We start from the raw sequence: 23210 nt of genomic DNA on the forward strand, positions 1-23210 counted from the left end.
ATTTTTTGAGATAGGGGTCTTGCTATCTTGCCTCAGCTGGTCTTGAACTCCTGGGCTCAAACAATCCTCCCACCTCAGCCTCCTGAATAGCTAGGATTACAGCATACGCTACGGTGCCTGGCCTTGCAAGCTTTCTGTTTATCTAACGATACAATATAAAATTCTGCAGATCATTTCTTCTACTGTATATTACATCTATCCCATCACACGGTAAAAACTATACTTAAAAGAACTCAAGCTGATATTCCAGCACGCAGCTTAATTCAGATCCACACTGCCTTAGTTCCAGAATGTATAACTAAGAGGCTATCACAGAAAATGACTATCTTTTTGATAACTATGACAATGACGACCTTTTTATTATTAATAGTACTACCATTATTTACAGATGAGTTCTTGCTACGTTGCCCAGGCTGGTTTTGAACTCCTGGCCCCAAGCAATCCTCCCGCCTTGGGATTAGAACTAGGATTACATGTGTGCACCACTGTACCAGAGATGGTAATGGCAACCTTTATTAGCAAACCCTAACTACAACATAATGAACAAAATAATAAGCTGCTGGAATGTGATCTGAAGAAGGTCAAGAACTACTTGCCGGGAAGAAAACTCACAGTATTTGTCCAAGGTCTCTAAGTACAATAATATATGTCCTTGGGAAAGTTACTTAACTACTCTCTGTCTTCAAATTCCTCACATAAAATGAGAATACGTACCTATAACAAAGGTTTATTTTTAAAGATTTAATAAATCAACACACATAAGGTCTTACTTAGAACAGTGACTGTACAACATAAGTCTTCAATGGATGCTTGCTACTATTATTATTATAGAAATATTATCAATATAATCATTTAATTTTTGAACAATTTAGGAGGCATTTTTTTCCTGTAAAGTACAGAGATTATTCATCCATTCTTTCAACTAATATTCACTGTGAATACCAATTACATGCTAGGTACCAAGTAAAATGTTAAAGATACAACAGTGAGCAAAACTAACTGTGGTAAGCGCTCTCAAAGGTTTCTTGTGGATCAAAATTATGGGATAAACCAAGCTACACAATTATCAAGACAACATATGAAATAGCCAGTGATGGTTTTGTTACTGCTAATTTTCAAACCTGATCAACAACTATGAAGATACTTCAAGGTGTAAGTCTAAAACTTTGGCATTTAAGACATACTGTTAGCATAATCACCAACTTTCCTAAGGAAAAGCCCAGAGCTGCACTGTCTAACACAGGAAGCTACTTGTGGCTACAGTGTTCTATATTGAACTGCAAAGATACAGAATATAGCCATCATCAAAGAAGTTCTATTGGACAGCATTGATCTAGATGTAGCCAGATAATAGAGTTATGCTGAGTAAATTCAATTCTTCAATAAAGTTTAGATAACAGAAAGGTTTTTTAAAAACACATTTATAAAAGGGAAAAACTTTCAAAAATAGAATTCAAAGGCAATAATTAAGATGTCATTATGTTAAGTAAAACTGCTTAATAAATAGAAGCTATCCAGCGAAGGTTACCAAAAATGCTAACATGTCTAACGATATAGAAAATTCATTCTTTATCCTTTAAAAAGTTAAAGTCTTAATTTTACCTGTATTAAGATCAGTTTTCTAAAGGAGGAGGTGGCACAGGAATTCGGCAGAGTTCAAGTGGGGAATTCATTTGTTAAGAGTTAAATATTTTCCAATTCTATAAAAAATACAAATAGAAAACTGAAATATTGAAGAAATAGTCTCAAGAATGTAATACAAAGAACAGTTTTGATAGGCATTTACAATATAGCTTATCTAAGAAATAATTATAGATCCAAAAATTTCTGTAACAACTAGCATACTTGCATACCTTTAACAAACCTAATTAAAATGCATTATTTTGAAGACAGAAAGTCTGAATTTTAATTCCAAATTTGCCATTAATTATCTATAAGACCTTGAGTAGATTACTTAAATTATCTGGTGCCTCACTTGCATTATCTGCAATATTAAGTCCCTTCCAGACAAAAATTATATGACTCTTTTGAAACATGTTATAGTGGTTTTTCTTTCTCTCTCTCTCATACACACACACACACACACACACACACACACACACACAATCATTTTAAAAATACCCTCATTAAAATCATAATATGCAGTATAAAACCAAGCTTAAATAATAAGTATCATAAGCTACAAAATTATTTTAGTTGAGTTTCACATAACTGAAAAACTTATCTTTTTTAGAAAAGAACACAAAAAATGCTATTATGCTGAATTTTTGGCAGAAAAACACATTAAAAGATTGTCAGAATCATTTTCAAATTGCTAAAATGGAGACTTTTCTTAGAAAGCAACAACTATTTTCATGTGTTTGCTGACTACATTATGCTCTCCCTTCTTTGATACAAAGAAGACTGTGATAAAATTCTCTTAGAATTATATTAACTGAAGATGTGTCAGGACCCCCTACTCCACTACAGCAGCTGACACTTTATCTCATATACTGGGCTTTCACATGTGAGTTTTGTTTTATGAGAAGGTTCTGCAGTGGAGGGAAGAACTTGAACAGGACTAAGGGAGTATTTCTGGAAAGACACAAAAGAGACTGGTAGTACTTTAAGAAGGGGCACTTGATATCATGGAAATAGGGTGTACCTTGGGAATTTTGAACCACAACCACCAAGACAATTGCCAAAATTTTGAAGCAGTCTGTAGGCAGAATGGCTATGTGGGGAACCTCTACAGAGACAAATCTCCCATAGTCTTCCAGGGCCAAGGAGACAGATACTCAGTAGACTCTCAATTTAAAAAGTAACAAACAAAAAGGCCAAATGATAAGAACAATGAGTTTTATTAAACTTTAAGACAACCCTAAAATAGCTCAATCTCTGTCTGGTTGAAGGTAATTAGGTCCTTACCAATTTGTGCAACAGAGAAAAATGTGATCCCTACTGGGAACACTGTATAGCGCCTCTATGGTTCTTTCATATACAAAGTCTGGCACACAATTTAAAAATTACTAAAAATACAAAGGGATAAAAAAAAGACCAATAATTAAGAGAAAACTAGACAAGAGAATCAGACTCACAGACATTTTAAAATGAAGTTAATACACAAGGACAATTATTTAAAGTAATCCTGATTAATAGAAAACAGAAGGGGTAATGTACAAAACTGCTGAAGATGCAACATTTCACTAAAGGATTAGGAACTACAAAAATAATTAAATAAGCACTCTAGAACCGAAAAACACAATATATGAAACTAAGAACTCAATATAGAGCCCTCTCAGCGTAACCGGCAGCACATCAGTCTTATAATCTGAAGAATTTAATATATTGATCTTAGAGCAAATGAGACACAGCGGAAAACAGGATGAGTTAACTAGAAGACAAATCAATAAAAAATACCCGAACCGAAGCATAAAGAGAAAAGAATGGAAGACAGAGGAAGGGGAAAGGGAAAGTAGTGAAAGGAAGAGAGGGAGAAGTTTAAGACAAATGTGACACAATGTCTAATGTGTGTGTGTGTGTCACATTTCTCACATATATATATAAAACAGAAGTCCTAGAAAAGAAGAGAAATTGATAAATGTAATATTCTAACAAAGAATAACTGGGAGTTTTCAAAAACTGATGAAAGAAATCAATCTAGAGATTCAGAATGCTTTACCAACACCAAGCAGGATATATTAAAAGGAAATTCTACCTAGGATGCCATAAACTAGGGAAGGAAGGGAAGAAGTAAGCGGGGGGGGGGGGGGGGGGGGGCGGGGGGAATATCATAAAAGCAGCCACAGGAAAAAAAAAAGAGTTGCTCTTCGCAAAACAGTAAGACTCACATATTTCTCAACAGAAACAACAGAAGTCAGAATATAATAGAACAACACTGTTAAAGGGCCAAAGAGAAAACAACTGCCAATCTAGAATACTATGCCCAGCAAAACTATCCTTCAAAAATAAAGGTGAAATTTTAAAATTTGCAACAACAACAACAAAAAAAGATTCTCACCTACAAGCCTGCACTAAAAGAGACTTAAAAGGAATTATTCAGGCAGAAGGAAATTATCCTAAATCATAAACATGGAAACGTAGGAATAAATAAACAATATCATCTGCTCAGTTCTGGGGCATAAAAATATATGTATCAGGGTAAATAGTGTAAGGAAATGTTAATAGTGACAGTTCAAAACAGTAACTGAAATGCCTTGTAAGGTTTAAAGATTCTAAGATTTTTAGCAGTTGTGTGACACTAGTAATAGTAATAATTTGTATTATACTGTAAAAGTTAAAGAAGGAAGTTGTAATTTTTAGGATAACCATTACAATAAAATTATATATATATAAAACAAGTTAGAAGGAAAATATAACATTTAATCTAAAAGCAAGCAAGAAATTAAAAAAAAAAAAAACAGATGGGCCAAATAGCAAATGACAGTAAGATTATACATATAAACCCAACTATATTAATAATTATATTACAGTATATAGACCAACCTTGTCCAACTCACAGCCCAGGGCGGGCTTTGAATGTGGCCCAACACAAATTTGTAAACTTTCTTAAAACATAATGAGATTTTTTTTTTTTTTCCAGCTCATCAGCTATCATTAGTGTTAGTGTATTTTATGTGTGGCCCAAGACAATTCTTCTGCTTCCAATATGACCCAGGGAGGCCAAAAGAGTGGATAACCCGATATAGAAAAAATTCTTCTAGTGAAAGACAAATTTTGTCAGACTGGATTAAACAAAGAAGCACAGTCCTTAAAAAAGACACACTAATTTCAGAGAAAGATTTAGGATATATGGCAAGAATGATTATTAGAGATTAAAGTAGTATTAATGAAGGGATCGATCCAACAGGAAGGTACCACAATCATAAACTTATATGTACCCAGTAACCTCAAAATACATAAAGCAGCAGGGCATGGTGGCTCAAGCCTATGATTACAGCACTTTGAGAAGCTTGAGCTCAGGAGTTCAAGACCAGTCTGGGCAACATGGCGAAACCCATTATCTAGAAAACAAACAAACAAACAAACAAAACCAGCGTGTGGTGGTATATGCCTGTAGTCCCAGCTACTTGGGAGGTTGGAAGGATCACTTGAGCCCAGGAGGTCAAGGCTATACAGTGAGCCACGATCACACCACTGTACTCCCGCCTTAGCAACAGAGCAAGACTCTGTCTTAAAAAAAAAAAAAAAAAAAAAAGAAAGAAAGAAAAAAAACACATAAAGCAAAAATTTGCAGAATTAAAAGGAGAAAAAGACAAAGCCATAATAATAGTTGGAGACCCACATCTCTCCCAGCAAACTGACAGAAAAGGCAACCAAAACTCAGTAAGATCTGAATGGTGCAATTAACAAACAACCAAAATGACTAATACAGAACACTGCACCTAGCAACAATACAATTTGAATTATCTTCTTTTTTTTTGAGACGGAGTCTCACTCTGTCTCTCAGGCTGGAGTGCAGTGGCGCAATCTTGGCTCACTGCAACCTCCGCCTCCTGGGTTCAAACGAATCTCCTGCCTCAGCACCCAGAGTAGCTGAGATTACAGGTGCTTGCCACCACCCCTGGTTAATTTTTTTTTTTTTTTTTTTTTTGTATTTTTAGTAGAGACGAGGTTTCACCACATTGGCCAGGGTGGTCTCAATCCTCTGACCTCGTGATCCACCCACCTCGGCCTTCCAAAGTGCTGAGATTACAGGCATGAGCCACTGCACCTGACCTAAAATTACATTCCTAAATTATCTATAGGTCAAAGAAGAAATCTCTACCAAAATTTAAAAAATAAGCTGGGTGTGGTGACGCACACCTGTGGTTCCAGCTACTCAAGAGGCTATAAGGTGGGAGCATTGCTTGAGCCCATGAGTTTAAGGCTGCAGTGAGCCGTAACTGTGCCACGGCACTCCAGCCTGGGCAACAAAGTGAGACCCTGTCTTAAAAAAAAAAAATTCCCCCAAAACAAAACAAAGAGAAAACCATGTCAGTATAAAATGGACACATTTCTTAAAAAATATAAATTACTAATGCTGAAAGAAACAGAATATCCAAACAGCCCCAAAGCAAATAAAGACATGGAATGTATTATTAAAAATCTTTCCTTAAAGAAAATCTCAAGTAAAGATGTTTTCACCAGTGAATTATTCCAGTTACAGGAGAAACCACACCAAGATTATAAAAGTCATCCCGAGAATAGAAATAATAAATATGCGGAGGAGGGAGAATCTCTTGAAACCGGTAGGCAGAGGTTACAGTGAACCAAGATCGCGCCACTGCACTCCGGCCTGCATGATACCCTGTCTCGAAAAAGGAAAAAAAAAAAAAAGAATAAAGACTTCCTAACTATGTTTAAGAACCAGTATAATAGCCAGGTGCAGTGGCCCACGCCTACAATCCCAGTACTTTGGGAGGCTGAGGCAGGCAGATCACTTAAGGTCAGGAGTTCAAGACTAGCCTGGCCAACATGGTGAAACCCCGTCTCTACTAAAAATACAAAAATTAGCCAAGTGTGGTGGTAGGTGCCTGTAATCACAGTTATTTGGGAGGATGAGGCAGGAGAATCACTCAAACCCAGGAGGCAGAGGTTGCAGTGAGCCGAGATCGCACCATTGCACTCCGGCCTGGGGGACAGAGCAAGACTCAGTTTCTGAAAACAAGGTTAATACAAAAAAAAAAATTGTGTTTCTATAAACCAAACACAAATTTTTAAAAATGTATCTTACAACAGCATTAAAAAATTAAGACTAGAAATAAATCTAACAAAAGATGTATAAGAAAACAAGAAAACATTTTTTAGAGAAAATAAAGACGGTTTAAATAAAGCAGAGGATATACCATGTTCATGGGTTGGGAAGACTCATAAAGATGTCAGTTCTCCCTCAATTAATCATTCCCTTAGTATTAAGCATATGTATTGCCTAATCCGTCATTGTGTGGGGTGGGGGCAGGAAAACTGTAAGATCCTGGCACAAAAACCAGCCCAAAACTGAGATTGGACCAAGACCATAGAGAACACCCCAATCCTCAATCATAAGCCTAATACTAGGGAAGGAGAAAAGTGTGAGGAGAGAAGGGCCTTCCATTTCTCAACAAGATAGAGTGACAGAAAGTGAACTTACCTTCTTGCCTGAATTTAAGACATGGAAGAAAGCCGGGCATGGTGGTTCATGCCTGTAATCCTAGCACTTTTGGAGGGCAAGGAGGGTGGACCACTTGAACTCAGGAGTTCAAAACTAATTTGTGCAACATGGTGAAACCCCACCTCCACTAAAACTACAAAAGCTAGCCCAGCACAGTGGCACACACCTGTAGTCCCAGCTACTCAGGAGGCGGAGGCAAGAGAATCACTTGAGCCCAGGAGGCAAGGCTGCAGTGAGCCGAGATCATGCCACTGCACTACAGCCTGGGCAACAGGAGTGGGAGAAATGAAAAAACACGGAAGAAAATATGAAACAAAAGTAGGTCACAGTGGCTTACACTTGTTATCCCAGCACTCTGGGAGGCCAAGGCAGGAGGACAGACTGAGCCCAGGAGTTTGAGACCAGCCTGGCCAATACAGTGAAACCTCATTTCTGCAAAAAAAAAATTTTTTTAATTAGCCAGGCACGGTGGCACATGCCTGTAGTTGCAGCTACTCAGGAGGCTGAGGTGGGAGGAACACTTGAACCTGGGAGGTGGAGGCTGCAGTGAGAAATGACTGTGCCACTGCACTGCAGCCTAGGCAACAGAGTGAGACTCTATCTCAAAAGAAAAAGAAAAAAGAAAGAAAATACATGAAACACAAGTTTTCATGACACTGGACGCAGACAATGAAGAACAATGAAGTTGCCTCAACTTCCTTCCTCAAGACTTTCCAGGCTGCAGGGTAAGGAAAAGAAAGGCAAGTGAAAACTCGTAGACTCTCTGAGTTAAGGAGGCAGAGCCAAGAGTACAGGTAGACCAAAGTGTTAGAGGACAGGGTAACGCGGAGAGCTGTACTGAGAACGAACCCTGGAGATCTGCAAAGGATCCCTCTCTAGTAGTCAAACGAAAACTGATCAGCACACTGTATGTGTGAGGAAACTACTAGAAACCAGGAAAAGCAGCACCAGATTAGAGGTAGCAGTGTCCAGAACTTAAACACAGGGCCAGAAATAGTGCCACTTCTCACCAATTCCATTGAGGATGGGGTCAAGTACACATAAGAGTTCTTCCTAAGTAATGGGGACTTACTAGCCCTACAGCGAACACAGATCCAGTACTCTCTATTAAATCTTAAAATATTTTTTGGTTTTTTTTGTGTTTTTTTTGAGACAGAATTTCACTCTTGTCAACCAGACTGGAGTACAATAGCACGATTTCCAGTCACTGCAACCTCCGCCTCCTGAGTTCAAGTAATTCTCCAGCCTGGGCCACCCAAGTAGCTGGGATTATAGGTGCCCGCCACCATGCCCAGCTAATGTTTGTATTTTTAGTAGAGACAGGGTTTTACCATATTGGCCAGGCTGGTCTCAAACTCCTGACCTCAGATGGTCTGTAAAATCAAAATCTGGAACTATTTTCAAATAAATGTAACTGCATTCCAGAGCACAGCTCGAAAACATTTATAGGAATGCAAAACTATCCCACGTAATGCAAAGGTTTAAAAAGTGCTTGCACACTGGAGTTTGCCCTTCTTTCTACTTTTAAAATCTAGCAGCCATGTGAAGAAGCCAGAGCTAGCTTAATGAATAGACATAGGCCGGCCAACAGCCAGCACTACCCAACAAATGTGTGAGTGAAGCCATCTTAAATAACAGTCCCAGTGAAATGGCATGAGTAATCTCAGGGAAGATCAAAAAAAGAACTGCCCAAGCCAGGCGCGGTGGCTCATGCCTGTAATCCCAGCACTTTGGGAGGCCGAGGCAGGTGAATCATGAGGTCAGGAGATCGAGACCATCCTGACTAACATGGTGAAACCTCGTCTCTACTAAAAATACAAAAAAAATAGCCAGGCATGGTGGCGGGCACCTGTAATCCCAGCTACTCAGGAGGCTGAAGTAGGAGAATCATTTGAACCCAGGAGGCAGAGGTTGCAGTGAGCCAAGATCGTGCCGCTGACCCATAGAATTGTGAGCAAATAAAACAGTTGTCATGTTAAGCTACTAAATTTTGGGGCTATACAATAAAGGGTAACAAATACATATGTTAAATAGGGGAGTTGAAAATCATTCATAAATCTACTATAAAGGACATTAAAAAGTGTTCATCACTAGATAATTTTCAAAACAGATCTTATTAACTGAGTTCCTACCAAGACATTCTGAGACACTAAATGCCAGGAACTAGAAACCAGCTCTTAGTTCAAAATGACACAGGTTTGTATTAGCATAAGAACTCAATGCAGCATCCCTTCCTGGTCCCCAGGCTGCAGGGGAGTTAGCCTACTGAAGAAAGTAATGAAAACAGTGATCTAACAAAAATCATAGTTGTCCACTTATAGGTCCTGGATATCAATACTTTTAAATTATCCATGTAAATTTAGTGATGTCAATTATCTTCGTCCTTTTTTGGATATCTGCCTGCTCCAGCTACGTGGGCTTTCTTAATGTTTCTTGAACATGCCAAATTCATTCTTGCCTAAGAGGCTTTGTGCTTCTATTCCCTTTGCTGCCCAGCTGCACGCATTGGTTTCCTTCTTACTTCATCCAGGTCTCTGCTCAATCCAAAAAAAAAAAAACAACCCACTACCCATCACCAATCACAATCACTCTCTATCCCATGATCTGCTTTACTATTCTCCACATTTACTAGTACTTGTTTACTGCCTATTTTCTGCTACTGGAATACATAAACACGCAGGAGGTTGTCTTCTTATTCACCACTAAATCCACAGTCCCTATTTCAGTGGCTAGACAAAGCAGGTAGTCACTAGATGTACAGGGAAGCAAGAAAAGATCCCTATTCACCTAAGTGTTATTGGGGTCATGGCAGAGTAATGACCTCAGAAAATCCTCTCCTCCATAAAAGCAACAAGACACTGGTAAAAAGTGTCAGAATGAACTTTTTCAGAACTTTGGAAATTAGGCAAAAGGTTAACACAATCTGGGAAGTGTTTATTCAAGAAAAGTAGCTGAATCTCTAAGTAGCTGAGACTACAGGATGTACCCACTGTGCCCAGCCGTCAAGGAGTTTTAACTTGCCCTATTCCCAATTCCACCTCCCCAGCTCCACAGTAGCCTTGAAAACAAAGAGCCTACAATCACACTAAGAGCCAGCAGACTGGCAGCCACTAAAGGTGACAGAATGGTCTGCAATGCCTTCAAAGCCTCATTCTTGAAAAACTAATTATTTGACCCGTCTGATAGTTCCTGGAAGACCCTGATATGGTTCGGCTATGTCCCCACCCAAATCTCATCTTGAATTGTAACTCCCACAATTCCCATGTGTCGTGGGAGATGATTAAACTATGGGGTGGATCATTCCTGCTCTGTTCTCATGAATGAGTCTCAAGAGATCGGATGGTTTTAAAAATGGGAATTTCCCTGCACAAGCTCTCCCTTTGCCTGCTGCCATCCATGTAAGATGTGACTTGCTTCTCCTTGCTTTCTGCCATGATTGTGAGGCTTCCCCAGCCATGCGGAACTGTAAATCCATTAAACCTATTTTTCTTCCCAGTCTTGGGTATGTCTGTATCAGCAGTGTGAAAATAGACTAATACAGACCCCATTTGCAAGGACGTCTTTAATTTGACTTGAAGATCAACCAGTGCAAAGTCTTTTCCCTAGGGGTATTTGTCTAAAACAGGAGCAGTTATTTAATATCCCGGCTGCCTAAGGCAGTGGATACAGTTAGGGCAAACAACAGGCCAGTCAAAAAGCCTAAAAAGAAAAGCTGGGAGCCAGGCACAGTGGCTCATGCCTGTGCACTTTGGGAAGCCAAGGCTGGTGGATCACTTGCGATCAGGAGTTCGAGACCAGTCTGGCCAACATGGTGAAACCCCACCTCTACTAAAAACACAAAAATTAGCTGGACATGGTGGCATACACCTATAGTACCAGCTATTCGGGAGCCTGAGGCAGAAGAATTGCTTAAACCCGGAAGCGGGAAGTTGCAGTGAGCCGAGATCACACCACTGCCCTCCAGCCTGGGCAACAGAGTGAGACCCTACCTCAAAAACAAACAAAAAACCCAGAAAAGAGAAGCTGGGGAATGAGATGTCCAAAAAGGATCTGAAAAGCTCCAACAACTTTCCGGGAATCCAGAAGGTCACATTCATGCAAAGGGATGTGTACTCAGAGCTATATGCATGCTCAGGAATAGTCTGAGAAGCCCTTAAAATCTCATTAGGGGCTCTGCACACAAGTCACTACTGGAAAATTAATGGCATCTTTTGCAACTCTACTGAGAGAGGATTCTTGCAAGCTTGAGCTTGGTTTCTTCCAGACTTCATTCCATTTGCCTTTTGCTTTGTTGATTTGCCTTGTATCATCTCATTGTAATAAACTATAACTGTGAATAAAATATTGAGTCCTGAGAGTCAATCCTGGAAATCATGAAATGTGGGAATGGTCTTGAGGGACCCTCTACAAAGCTCCTAAGCCCTTTTGACATAAACCTAGTTAATGAAGATAACCTCCTAGCTTCCTGCTAGGACAAGAAGTTCCAGCCTTACCTTGCAGAAATCCTGCCTTCAGCCTAGAACCAGACATTTCTCCAAGGAACTCCTTTCAGTAAGAAACAATACTTTAAAGACTACATTATGGGTGCTAAAGCTTGGGCATATCTTAAATACAATTTACTCCCATTTAAGTGACATGGGGTAGAGAGAGGAAAGGATCCATTCCTTGTATTTCTAGTAAAAAAAAATTTTCCCCCATAAAAAGTAGTATCCAACTCTGAAGAACCTAAAAACATGTTGGATATACAACCTGTTTAGGTATGTAGGCACAAAATTAAAGTAGAAAAATAAATTCCAAGAAAATATGTTGAATTTTTTTAATTTTAATTTTATTTTAATTTTAATTTTCAGAGATGAGTTCTTGCTGTGTTGCCCAGGCTGGTCTTGAACTCCGGGCATCAAGCAATCCTCCTGACTTGGCCTCCCAAAGTGCTGGGATTACAGGCATGAGCCACTGCACCTGGCCTATGCTGAATTTTAGAATAAACCTTTCAAATACTGAATAAATAAATGTTGGTTTAAACTTTACTTAATTAACTGACACAGTTCATAATAAGTTCTTCCTAAAGGCAAAAATATTTGAAATATTGGCATCTTTTGTTCTTTTGTGTTTTCTTTTGTGTTTTTTCCCAACTTTTTTTATTGTGGTAAAACATACTTAACAAAAAATTTACCACCTTAACCATTTTTAATGTACATTTCAGTGGTATTAAATATATTCATAATGTTGTCCAACCATCACCATACTCTTTTCATCTTGTAAAACTAAAACTCACAGTGAGCCGAGATGGCACCATTGCACTCCAGCCTGGGCAACAAGAGCGGAGAAAAAAAAAACCACTAAAACTCTAAGCTAGGCGTAGGGGCTCACACCTGTAATCCCAGCCTTTTGGGAGGCCAAGGAAGGCAGATTATTTGAGCCCAGGAGTTTGAGACCAGTCTAGGCAACATGGCAAAACCCATCTCTATAAAAAATACAAAAATTAACCGGCCATGGTAGCGTGCACCTATAGTTCCAGCTACTCCAGGACTGAGGTGAGAGGAACACTTGAGCCCAGAGTTTGAGGTTACAGTGAGCTACGATCATGCCACTGCACCCCAGCATGGGTGACAGAGTGAAACCCTGTCTCTAAAAAAAAAACATAAAAATAAAAATGAAGGACAAGTTATCATAGCTCAGTCTGCCACCACCACTTAGAAAGAAGCACAGTGCTGGGAGCAGTGGCTTATGCCTGTAATCCTAACTACCTGGGTGGCTGATGTGGGAGGATTACTTGAGGCCAGTAGTTCGAGACCAGCTTGGGCAATATAGAAAGACCCTATCTCTAAAATTAAAATAAAATAAAGAAGCACAGTGCACAGTGGAACTCTTTAAATTCTAGAAATAACATAAACCATATTTAGTGTGATGCTCTGCCCATTTCCTGAATAATTCATTAATAGCTGCCAGTTTTAAATGTGGCCTAGGACATGAGAAGGCAAGAGGTCAAGATGGCAGTACAAGATGCTCTGCTGGCCGGGCGCAGTGTCTCACGCCTGTAATCCCAGCACTTTGGGAGGCCGAGGGGGGGCGGATCACCTGAGGTTGGGAGTTCGAGACCAGCCTGACCAACATGGAGAAACCCCATGTCTACTGAAAATACAAAATTAGCCGGGCATGGTGGCACATGCCTGTAATCCCAGCTACTTGGGAAGCAGAGGCAGGAGAATTGCTTGAACCCGGGAGGCAGAGGTTGTGGTGAGCAGAGACCACACCATTGCACTCCAGTCTGGGTAACAAGAGCGAAACTCCATCTCAAAAAAAAAAAAAAGATGTTCTGCCATTTGGGCCTTAAGATCCAGCAAATTCAGTGGTATTCAAAGTGTCTGTGGTAGATGATAAAGTAGCTGTATAAAGCTACCAGTAGGCCCTAACAGGAGAATCACAACAAGGCACAGAAGTCCATCTAAAGCAGGATTTCTTAACCTTGGCACTATTGGCATTTTAGTCACCCTTGACATTGTGAATGGCTTTTACGTGATAGGATGTTTAGCAGCATCCTTGCCCTCTTCCCACTAGATGCCAATAGCACTGCCCTGAATTGTGACCAGCAAAATGTCTCTAAACATTGTCAAGTGTCCCCCTGGATGAGAACTACTGCTTCTGAAGAGAGTTATGCCCTCTCTGCAGATGACTGCTCTTCTTTTGAGAAATAACTCCTTGCTTGACTTTTGAGCCCCAGCAGTGACTGACCATGTGACCTGACATACTGTCAAGAAGTGAGTGTTCCAATCCACCAAGCCATAAAGCTATACGTGCTGGCAGTGTTCCATCATTAAATGGAAGTGATATTGTGTGTCAAATGTGAACTTTCAAGGGAACATGGGAGGACTATATTTGTCTATCCTCTTTAAGTCAAATGTGACCTTACGACTTTTTTTTACCAAAGAGCAGAAATCATTTCTGCAGAAACATTTATGTGCCAGTACGCAATTCTCCAGCCCGTTCTTCTCTTGTCACTATGATAATAGAAGCAGAGATAAATATAGATACGCAATGCTGACCCATCAAATGAAGAACAGCTGCCTGGAATCACCCAACTTGCAGCAGATTTTACATGAGAAGAAATAAATCTCTCTTTTTCACATTTTAAGCCTTTATTTGAAGGTTGGTTATTACCACTACATAACCAACTAATCCTGACTACAATGGTTGTAATGAGGTTAGAGCAGGCTCCAAAAGCACAAGTAAGCTAAAAGAACAAATGGCTCAGACACCCATGGCACTTACTTCTACTAATCAACTCTTCCTTAATCTATGGCCCTGTAGAGTTCCCTAAGATCAAATGAAAGAAGAAAAAAAAAACTTAGACCTGGTTTACACATGGTTGCATACAATATGCTGGCAGTGACCTTACAGAGAAGTAGCCCTACAAGACAGGAGAAACGGAATTCCCAGTAGGCAGAACTTCAAACAGTATCCTTTGTTCACTATACCTGAAGAAACCAAAGATATGGATCTATTGGTTTGGCTAAATGGCCTTTGTAAGCAGTATTTGCTCAACAGACTCATGAACAAAATGGTCTTGTCAGCAAGAATAGAAATTATACCCTGGCTCAACACAGACTTCCCCTCATCAATGTTGATCTACAATTTCACAATATGCCAGGCTATCTCACACCTCACACATTTTCTTATGCTACACTCCTCTCTGGAATGCCTTTCAACTACCCTCTATCCTAACTGCCCTCCCCTTCTTCCATCACTCAGACCAACAGTTGCCTCCTCTATGAAGCTTTTGCATAGCATACAATCCTGCATCAATTCAAAGCCCTCTCCTTCCTGTTCACACAGCAGTTCTCAACATAGGGTCCACAGACCCCCAGGGATCTATAATAAAACTCATAAACTTTGATAAGAAGAAAATTGTATCACTCTTCTTATCAATCTCTAACTAAAATTTATAATGTCATTAGATTGTGAGTATAGGCAAAACAATAAAACAACCAACCATAATTTTTTATGATTTGGTCACCAATAGAAATCAAAGGTATTAGGCCAGGCATGATGGCTCACACCTATAATTCCAGTACTTTGGGAAGCCAACGCGGGTGGATCACTTGAGGTCAGGAGACCACCCTGGCCAACATGGTGAAACCCCGCCTCTACTAAAAATACAAAAATTAGCCAGGCGTCGTGGCGCATGCCTGTAGTCCCAGCTACCCAGGAAGCTGAAGCATGAGAATCACTTGAACCTGGGAGGTGGAGGTTGCAGTAATCCGAGATCGCACCATTGCACTCCAGCCTGGGAAACAGGGCCAGACTCCATCTCAAGAAAAAAAGAGAAATCACAGAAATTTTCATATCAAATTACATTTGTTTCTTATCACTATGTCATGACACTTTTCTCTGGTCAGAGAGCTTCCATTCTACCCTGGATAAAAATGTTTCTAATCTCATCTGCCCAGATATTTAGCTAAACATTTTTCTAGGTGTTTCCATATGAAATTAACATTTAAATCTATAGACTGAGTAACGCAGATTGCCCTTCCTAATGTGGGTGGATGTCATTTAATCAGTGGAAAGCCTGAATAGACAAAAAGGCTAAGCCTCCCCCAAGTAGAGTCAGTTTCTTCTGCCTAAGGACATTGACCTTCTCCTGCCTTCAAACTCAAACTGAAACATTAGCTCTTCAGAGTTTCAAGCCTGAGTGACTGCTACTATGTTATCTCTGGTTCTCAAGCATTTGGACTGTGTCTGACTGGAACTATACCATCAGCTCTCCTGAGTCTCCAGCTTGCCAACTACCCTGCAGGCGTGGTAGCAAGCACCTGTGATCCCAGCTACTCAAGAGGCAGAGATGGGAAGATCATCTGAGTTCAGGAGGTAGAGGCTGCAGTGAGCTGTAATTGCACCACTGCACTCCAGCCTGGGCAACAGAGTGAGACCTTGTCTCCAAATATGATAATAATTATTAAATATATTAATTAGATTTATATATATAATTTATATATATATGGCAACTGTTGAAATGGTCCTAGTGAGAGGCCCAGTGAGAGGTTAGAGGCCTGAACAACTACTACTGCTGCTATTACTATTAATAGCAGCTAATATTTATTATGCACCAAGTACTATAATAAAAATATTCTGTGTATCTGCTCATTTAATCCTAACAACTCTTCTTAAAAACTTTTAATTTCTAAATTATAGACTCACGGGAAGTTGCAAAAAAATTGCCAGCAGGTCTCATGTACCCTTTGCCCATTTTCCCTCAATGGGAACACCTTGAATAACTACAGTAAAATATCAAGACCAGGAAATTGACATTGCTACAGTCTACAAAGTTTACTCAGATCTAACCAGTTTTACAAGCACTCGTGTATATGTGTGTGTATAGCTCTATGCAATTTTATCACATATGTAGACTCATGTAATTACCACCACAATCAAGATACAGAACTGTTCTGTCACCAAGACACTCTTGTAGTCCCACCCACTCCCCTCTCCTTGATAACTAAACCATGGCAACCACAAATCTGTTCTCCATCTCTTTATTTTTAGTATTCAAGAATGTTATATAAATGGAATCATGGAATAAGCAATTTTCACATTTTTTTCACTTGAGACCCATTCAAGTTGTTACATATCAAACAGTCCATTCCTTTTTATTGCTGCATAGCAGTCCATGATACAGATGCACTATAGTCTATTTAACCTGTTGAAGAACATTTATGTTTCCAGTTTTTGGCTATTAGGAATAAAGATGCTATGAGAATTCACACAGATTTTTATATGAATGTAAGTTTCAGTTTCTCTGGAACAAATGCCCAAGACTGCAACTGTTGGCTTGCATAACTCTATTTCTAAAGATAAGGACACTGAGATGTAAATAGTGGAGCTGGGATTCCAATCTAGACAGTTGCCTCCAGGCCCTAACTCTTCATAATATTTCTAGCCACTATAGAAATTGAGAGAAGTACATGGAATCAAAAAAAGAGTAAGAAGGTAAAGTCAACAGAACCTAGCATTGCTCAGACGAGGGGTAAGTGTTAAAGATAGACAACATCAGGGTTCCAGCTCCAGCAGGTTAGAAAGACGATAAAAGGGAAAACATGAATTCACTTTTAAACATATTATATTTGAAGGACCTGTAGATCATCTTCATCCAGCAGGCAATCACATGTATAGAATAGGAACTAAAGTTCAAGGGAAAGCTCTGGATTAGAGACACAGATTTGAGAACCATCATATTTGGATGCTAATTAAATAAAAAAGATCACAGAGTAACAAAGTATAAAATGAGAGAAGATTCAGAACTTTAAGGAACAGAAACATTTAAGTCTTAAATTTTATATTCATTTCCCCTAGTATTTTCCATAAACAGTAGATACTGTAAAATACTGCAAATTCAAATTAACTTTAGATTTTTAAAAAGTCCTTCATGTTTTCTTGCCTTTTTTTTTTTTTTTTTTTTTTTTTTTTGGAGACACTGTCTCACTTCATCACCCAGGCTGGAGTGCAGTGGCACAATCTTGGCTCACTGCAACCTCCACTTCCTAGGTTCAAGCAATTTTCCTGCCTCAGCCACTCGAGTAGCTGGCACTACAGGTGTGCACCACCATGCCCAGCTAACTTTTGTATTTTTAGTAAAGACAGGGTTTCACCATGTTGGCCAGGCTGATCTTGAAATCCTGACCTCAAGTGATCTACCCACCTCGGCCTCCCAAGATGCTGGGATTACAGGCATAAGCCACTGTGCCCAGCCATTATGTTTTCTATTTGAGTCTTACAGTTACCCTATAATGTAGAAAGGACAGTAGTATACTCTCTCCCATCCCCACACCCTTTTTCATTTAAAAAGTATAAGCTAATAAATAAATTTTAAAAAGAATGAATGCACAGATTAAAAAGCCTCAATAGAAAAGAATATGGAAAAAGTATAACTTTCAGTCCCTGCTCAGTATCTAACTTGTCTCTCTCGTCCATATATATATATATATATATATATATATATGGAAAGGAATTTAAGGAGGTTAATTGGCAAGTCTTATTAGCTAACAAAAGTCTATATTAATTAAGAATCAGGGAGACTCTTTTCACAAGATAGTGCCAAAGGCGAAGAAGGAAGCTCCTACCCCCTCTTAAAGCACAAGCCAAAGCAAAGGCTTTGAAGGCCAAGAAAGCAGTGCTGAAAGGAGTCCACAACCATATACACAAAAAAAGAAGATCCACAAGTCACCCATGTCCCAGTGGCCCAAGGCAGCCCCAGAGGTAGCCCAAATATCCTTGTAAGATAGCAGGATACAAGGAGAAAGAAGCTTCACCACTATGCCATCATCAGGTTCCTGCTGACCACTGAGGCTACCATGAAGAAGATACAAGACAACAACATACTTGTGTTCATTGTGGATGTTAAAGTCAACAGGCACCAGGTCAAATAGGCTATAAAGAAGCTCTTTACTATCGATAAGGCCAAGGTCAAGACCCTAATCAGACCTGATGAAGAGAAGAAGGCATATGTTTGACTGGCTCCTGATTATGATGCTTTGGAGGTTGCCAACAAAATTGGGATCATCTAAACTGAGTTGGGCTGGCTAATTCTAAGTATATATCTTAATAGCTTTTCACCAGAAAAAAAAAAAGAATCAAGCACTATCAACAGTTAAGTATTCATAATGACAAAGGTGATGGATAAATTGGATTCTAACACTTTTTGAAGTTTCATGTGTTAAAATAGGACAAAATAGATATTCTGTAACCCATGCTTTGCCATTCAATAAATTGATGCCATTTATCATATTTTATGACTACTTTTTTGGCAGTTATATTTCAAACCTAGAAAGTACTATAATTCTATAAATAATCAAAGTCACACCTCTTAATATATTACATAATTGGGTTTTTACGCTTTTCTCTAAAATTAAAGTCTACTCATACTTTTCCTCAGATTTGTCTCCATGGCAGCCAGATACCCAAACAGAAAGTCTAGAATTCACAAAGATGAACCGTAAGTTTCTAAACTGGACCCAAGTCAAGGTAAACACATTTGCAATGCCAATTTTTAGTATATATTACTGAGTGGAATGTTTATGCAAAGATTAATGCATATATTCATCATATAGCATTATCAGAAAACGACCTTGAATTACTCCAACTCTTATTTTCCAATTTTAGTTTAATTCTAGAACTAGATAGCTTTCAGGGACAGTAAGAGAATAGGATATAAATGTCTATACAAATTAGCACAGGTCTGAATCATGAAAGAAAGTAGTTTGATTTATGGAAAGCAGATAAGTGCCAAGTAAGAACTAATCCAAACCAAAACATTCAGCACAATTTTCATTTCTCGCAACTCCAGCTCCTGGCTAGAAAAACTATCCTAGCTATGACAGGCTGGGTGCGGTGGCTCACGCCTGTAATCTCAGCACTTTGGGAGGCCGAGGCAGGTGGATCACCTGAGGTCAGGAGTTCAAGACCAGCCTGACCAACTAGTAGAAACCCCGTCTCTACTAAAAAAATACAAAATTAGCCGGGCGTGGTGGCACATGCCTGTAATTCCAGCTACTTCGGAGGCTGAGGCAGGAGAATGGCTTGAACCTGGGAGGCGGAGGTTGCTGTAAGCCAAGATTGTGCCACTGCACTCCAGCCAGGGCAACAAGAGCAAAACTCTGTCTCAAAAAAAAAAAAAGAAAGAAATAAAAAAAGCTATCCTAGCTATGACATGAAATGACAATTTATTGAGCTACAAAAATACTAGCAAATTAGTAGATTTGGCAGCCCTTTCTCTAAACTGAAACTACTACTGCTTCATACCACAAGTGTCAGAGTCTTTGAATTAGATCAAGGCACTTCCACTCTGAAGTGGAAACCAGTGGTGAATCAAATAATCAAGGGAATTTGTTTCCAAAATACATCTACCCCCTTCACACTCCTCTCATCTGTAAGATTCTGAAGGGAAGTGGAGATGATATAAGTGATATGTGTACGCCTTTTTAAAAACTCCTAAATTGTTGTGAGGTATGTATTTCCAACTCCATGAAGATTTCTTAAATTAGTTCCAAACTTTTTTAAAACACTGTATCAATCACAGGCTTGAGGAGCAGAGCTAACAAGTGACAAGGGCTCAACAGAAGGCTAGAAAGGTAAGGAGCTGTACTCAGAACAGATGTAAGCTACTTTCAGAGCTTTCTGTGCTGGCTCCCTCCAGAATCCACTATATTTTAGTCAGTGATAAATGCTCAGTTCAACATCCCGAGAAAAGCACATAGTCTAAGCAGATAAAAATGTAAAAAGAAACAACTCTGGAAATCAAAAGAAATAAGAAGCCACAGACAATGACAGACAAAAAAACCTTCTGTTCTGGCTTTAAAACAACAGTAACTCGGAACAAGGATCTCTAAGGGGGAAAAAAAAGAACAATACAAAGTACGATTGTGATAACTAGTTTTGAAACTTCTGCCCATATTTTATCAGTTTTTCATTATGTAGCATTGGTTTTTCTATAAGAATCAGTCAAGCTGAAAATCTCGATCATTCTAGAACTTAATAAACTATTACACGACGCCAAAACTGTGTATTACAAATAATCAAACTTAAATCTGAATCACATGTCAAGATAGTTTAAGGGCTGGGCTAAAAAACACACTTCCAAGGTCTATTTTATGGCAAACAAACTCCTTTACAATCATTGTTTCAAATTCCTTATAAACAGCTCCAATACTGAAATGTTTCATAAGAGAGAACTTCCATAACGTATAAATAACCATCTAACCACACTATATGCTAATTTGGACTAGTGTTTCTTTAACTACTTGTTAATTTCCTACTGGATGCTCAACTTACTGCATTCTACAATGACACCTACTGGCCATTCAAAATCAGCCATTAGTTCTCTAAGACAGCTCTAGTAGGCTGGTTACATAAGAAACACACACACACACACACACACACACGCATAAAAGCAAAGATTTAACTGGTACTCAAAACACTACAGAATTGCACCTAAAATAGAACCAGAAATTTTCTTTGTGACTGAGATTGCATTATTCTTGGAAAAAGAGAAAAGTCAAAGAACAAAACACCAAACGTCAATTAAAATTTTTATCTAAAGCATTCTCAAATATTTCAGTACTGAGAACATCTGGGAACAAACAAACTTTAATGATGCATCTCTTTCCCAATTAAAATTTTGAGAAAAAAACGAAATTTTGACTTAGGTTCATATATAGGAATATAAATTATCATTAATAGAAAAAAATCACATCTTATAAAGTTTTTCTGACATGCACTACTGAAATAAATTTAGGAAAATTATAGAGTTGCTGATACTACATTAGACCTTATCTCCTAAGCTAAAGACAATATTTCAAACACCTTACATTTTAGAAATTTATAACGCTTCCTTTAAAATTATTTTCCAGTGCTTCTTTGAAAATTGTTTTTCAATGAGCTATAAAATCAAGTTTTTATGTCGTTTGCCCTTCCATAACACATACTGAATAGAATTCCTATTTTAACTCTACATTTTATTGTGGAAACAATGAATTATAAAACTTTTTTAAAATAAGATAATTTAGTTAATTATATCTATAAATATATTTTGCCTCTGCCCGAGAGGTTCAGAGTCCACTTTTTAAACCTAATAATTCATAACTAGCTTATCAGACTTGCTTACAGAACAAACTACTTAAAAGTTGACTTTTTTCGGCCAAGCGTGATGGCTCACGCCTGTAATCCTAGCACTTTGGGAGGCCGAGGCAGGCGGATCACCTGAAGTCCGGAATTCGAGACCAGCCTGACCAACATGGAGAAACCCTGTCTCTACTAAAAATACAAAATTAGCCGGGCGTGGTGGCGCATGCCTGTAATCCCAGCTACTTCGGAGGCTGAGGCAGGAGAATGGCTTGAATTCGGGAGGCGGAGGTTGCTGTGAGCCGAGATCGCGCCATTGCACTCCAGCCTGGGCAACAAGAGCGAAACTCCGTCTCAAAAAAAAAAAAAAAAAAAAAAAAAAGACTTTTTTGCCCAAATTCAGACCGCCACCTTATTTGCACAGTTGCTAACTTCCACAATATCCTGGGGGGAGGAAGGGATCTGCCAACTAATTTTCTACTCATTTTCCAACTTACGCTTAGCTCCTACTGTAAATTTTTTAAGGATCCCCACTTTCCTGAAGATTTTTTTTAAATGTTGTCAGCCTTGACCCTCAAATAAATTCACAAACTACAAAACATGAACCTGCAAACTACAAAACATGAACCACATTCATCGCAACCTAGTATCTGTCAAGTCAAGTCCATATTTGGGATAAGCTCTTCGTGACTACTCTATCCTCCATGCTACCACCCTTCGCCTACAGAACCTGCCAAGGTAAAAGACACTCAAGCCAAAGAAAAAAGTGTTCTAATACATTAATAGGTTGCAAGATCTTCTCTCCCAGGAGGGGCAACCTAGTTGTTTGGGTAAATAACAGCCAAAGATTACATAATGTACAGCAATAATGAGTTTTCAGGATCTGACCGCCAGTAAATATTTTTCTTCTCCGCTCCCCCTCACCACCCCCAGGAAATAGCCCTAAGAAGCAATCACTGGGATTTCTCTTAGCTGTCTTCAATGCCGTGTCCTTTTCTCGCCTAGGGCTTTGTGCAAGGAATCCCTTCAGCCCTCACTACACTGCCTTGCTCCCGCCTCTCTCCTCCCTCTCTGCTGGCGCCAGCGCAGCCCCCACGCCCTAGGTGGGCCCCCACGTCGCCCCACAGGGCTCGGCTTCCACCCGCCTCGGCTGCCGCCTTCTCCTCCTCAGGACCCTCCCAAGATGCTACCTGGTTTACGAGAGGTTCTGGGACCACCAACACACCAGCTACCGCCTTTCCAGACCACCCTCGCCAGCTACCCTCTGTAGTTTCCGCGGCCGAAGGAGAAGAAAAACCCCCTTCACCTAGCACTTTGCGTCCCCCAAAGACAGCACCACCACCTACCTGTCACCCTGCTGTCTCCGGCTTCCTACTGCCACCGCCTCCCGCAGCAGCCTGCCAACTGCAGCGCAACAACCAACCCTCTCATTGGGTGAGAGCACGCGCTCAACAACAGCCTCCCTGAT

At 39.5% G+C, this 23210-nt stretch overlaps 1 protein-coding gene across 3 annotated transcripts in view; it reads right to left on the reverse strand.

The window, feature by feature from the left end:
- HYCC2 (hyccin PI4KA lipid kinase complex subunit 2) overlaps positions 1-23149 on the reverse strand; it is an 80870-nt gene extending 57721 nt beyond the window's left edge. For all 3 annotated transcript variants that reach the window (XM_038001768.2, XM_007965820.3, XM_007965814.3), the window contains exons 1-2: positions 23089-23149; positions 1603-1700 (exon numbers count right to left, since the gene is read on the reverse strand). The gene's annotated coding sequence lies outside the window, so the exon portion shown is untranslated. The remainder of the gene's footprint in view (positions 1-1602; positions 1701-23088) is intronic.
- Between the last annotated feature and the right edge of the window lie 61 nt (positions 23150-23210).

Source organism: Chlorocebus sabaeus, chromosome 10 (genome assembly GCF_047675955.1).
Source record: "Chlorocebus sabaeus isolate Y175 chromosome 10, mChlSab1.0.hap1, whole genome shotgun sequence".
NCBI classification, from domain to species: domain Eukaryota; kingdom Metazoa; phylum Chordata; class Mammalia; order Primates; family Cercopithecidae; genus Chlorocebus; species Chlorocebus sabaeus.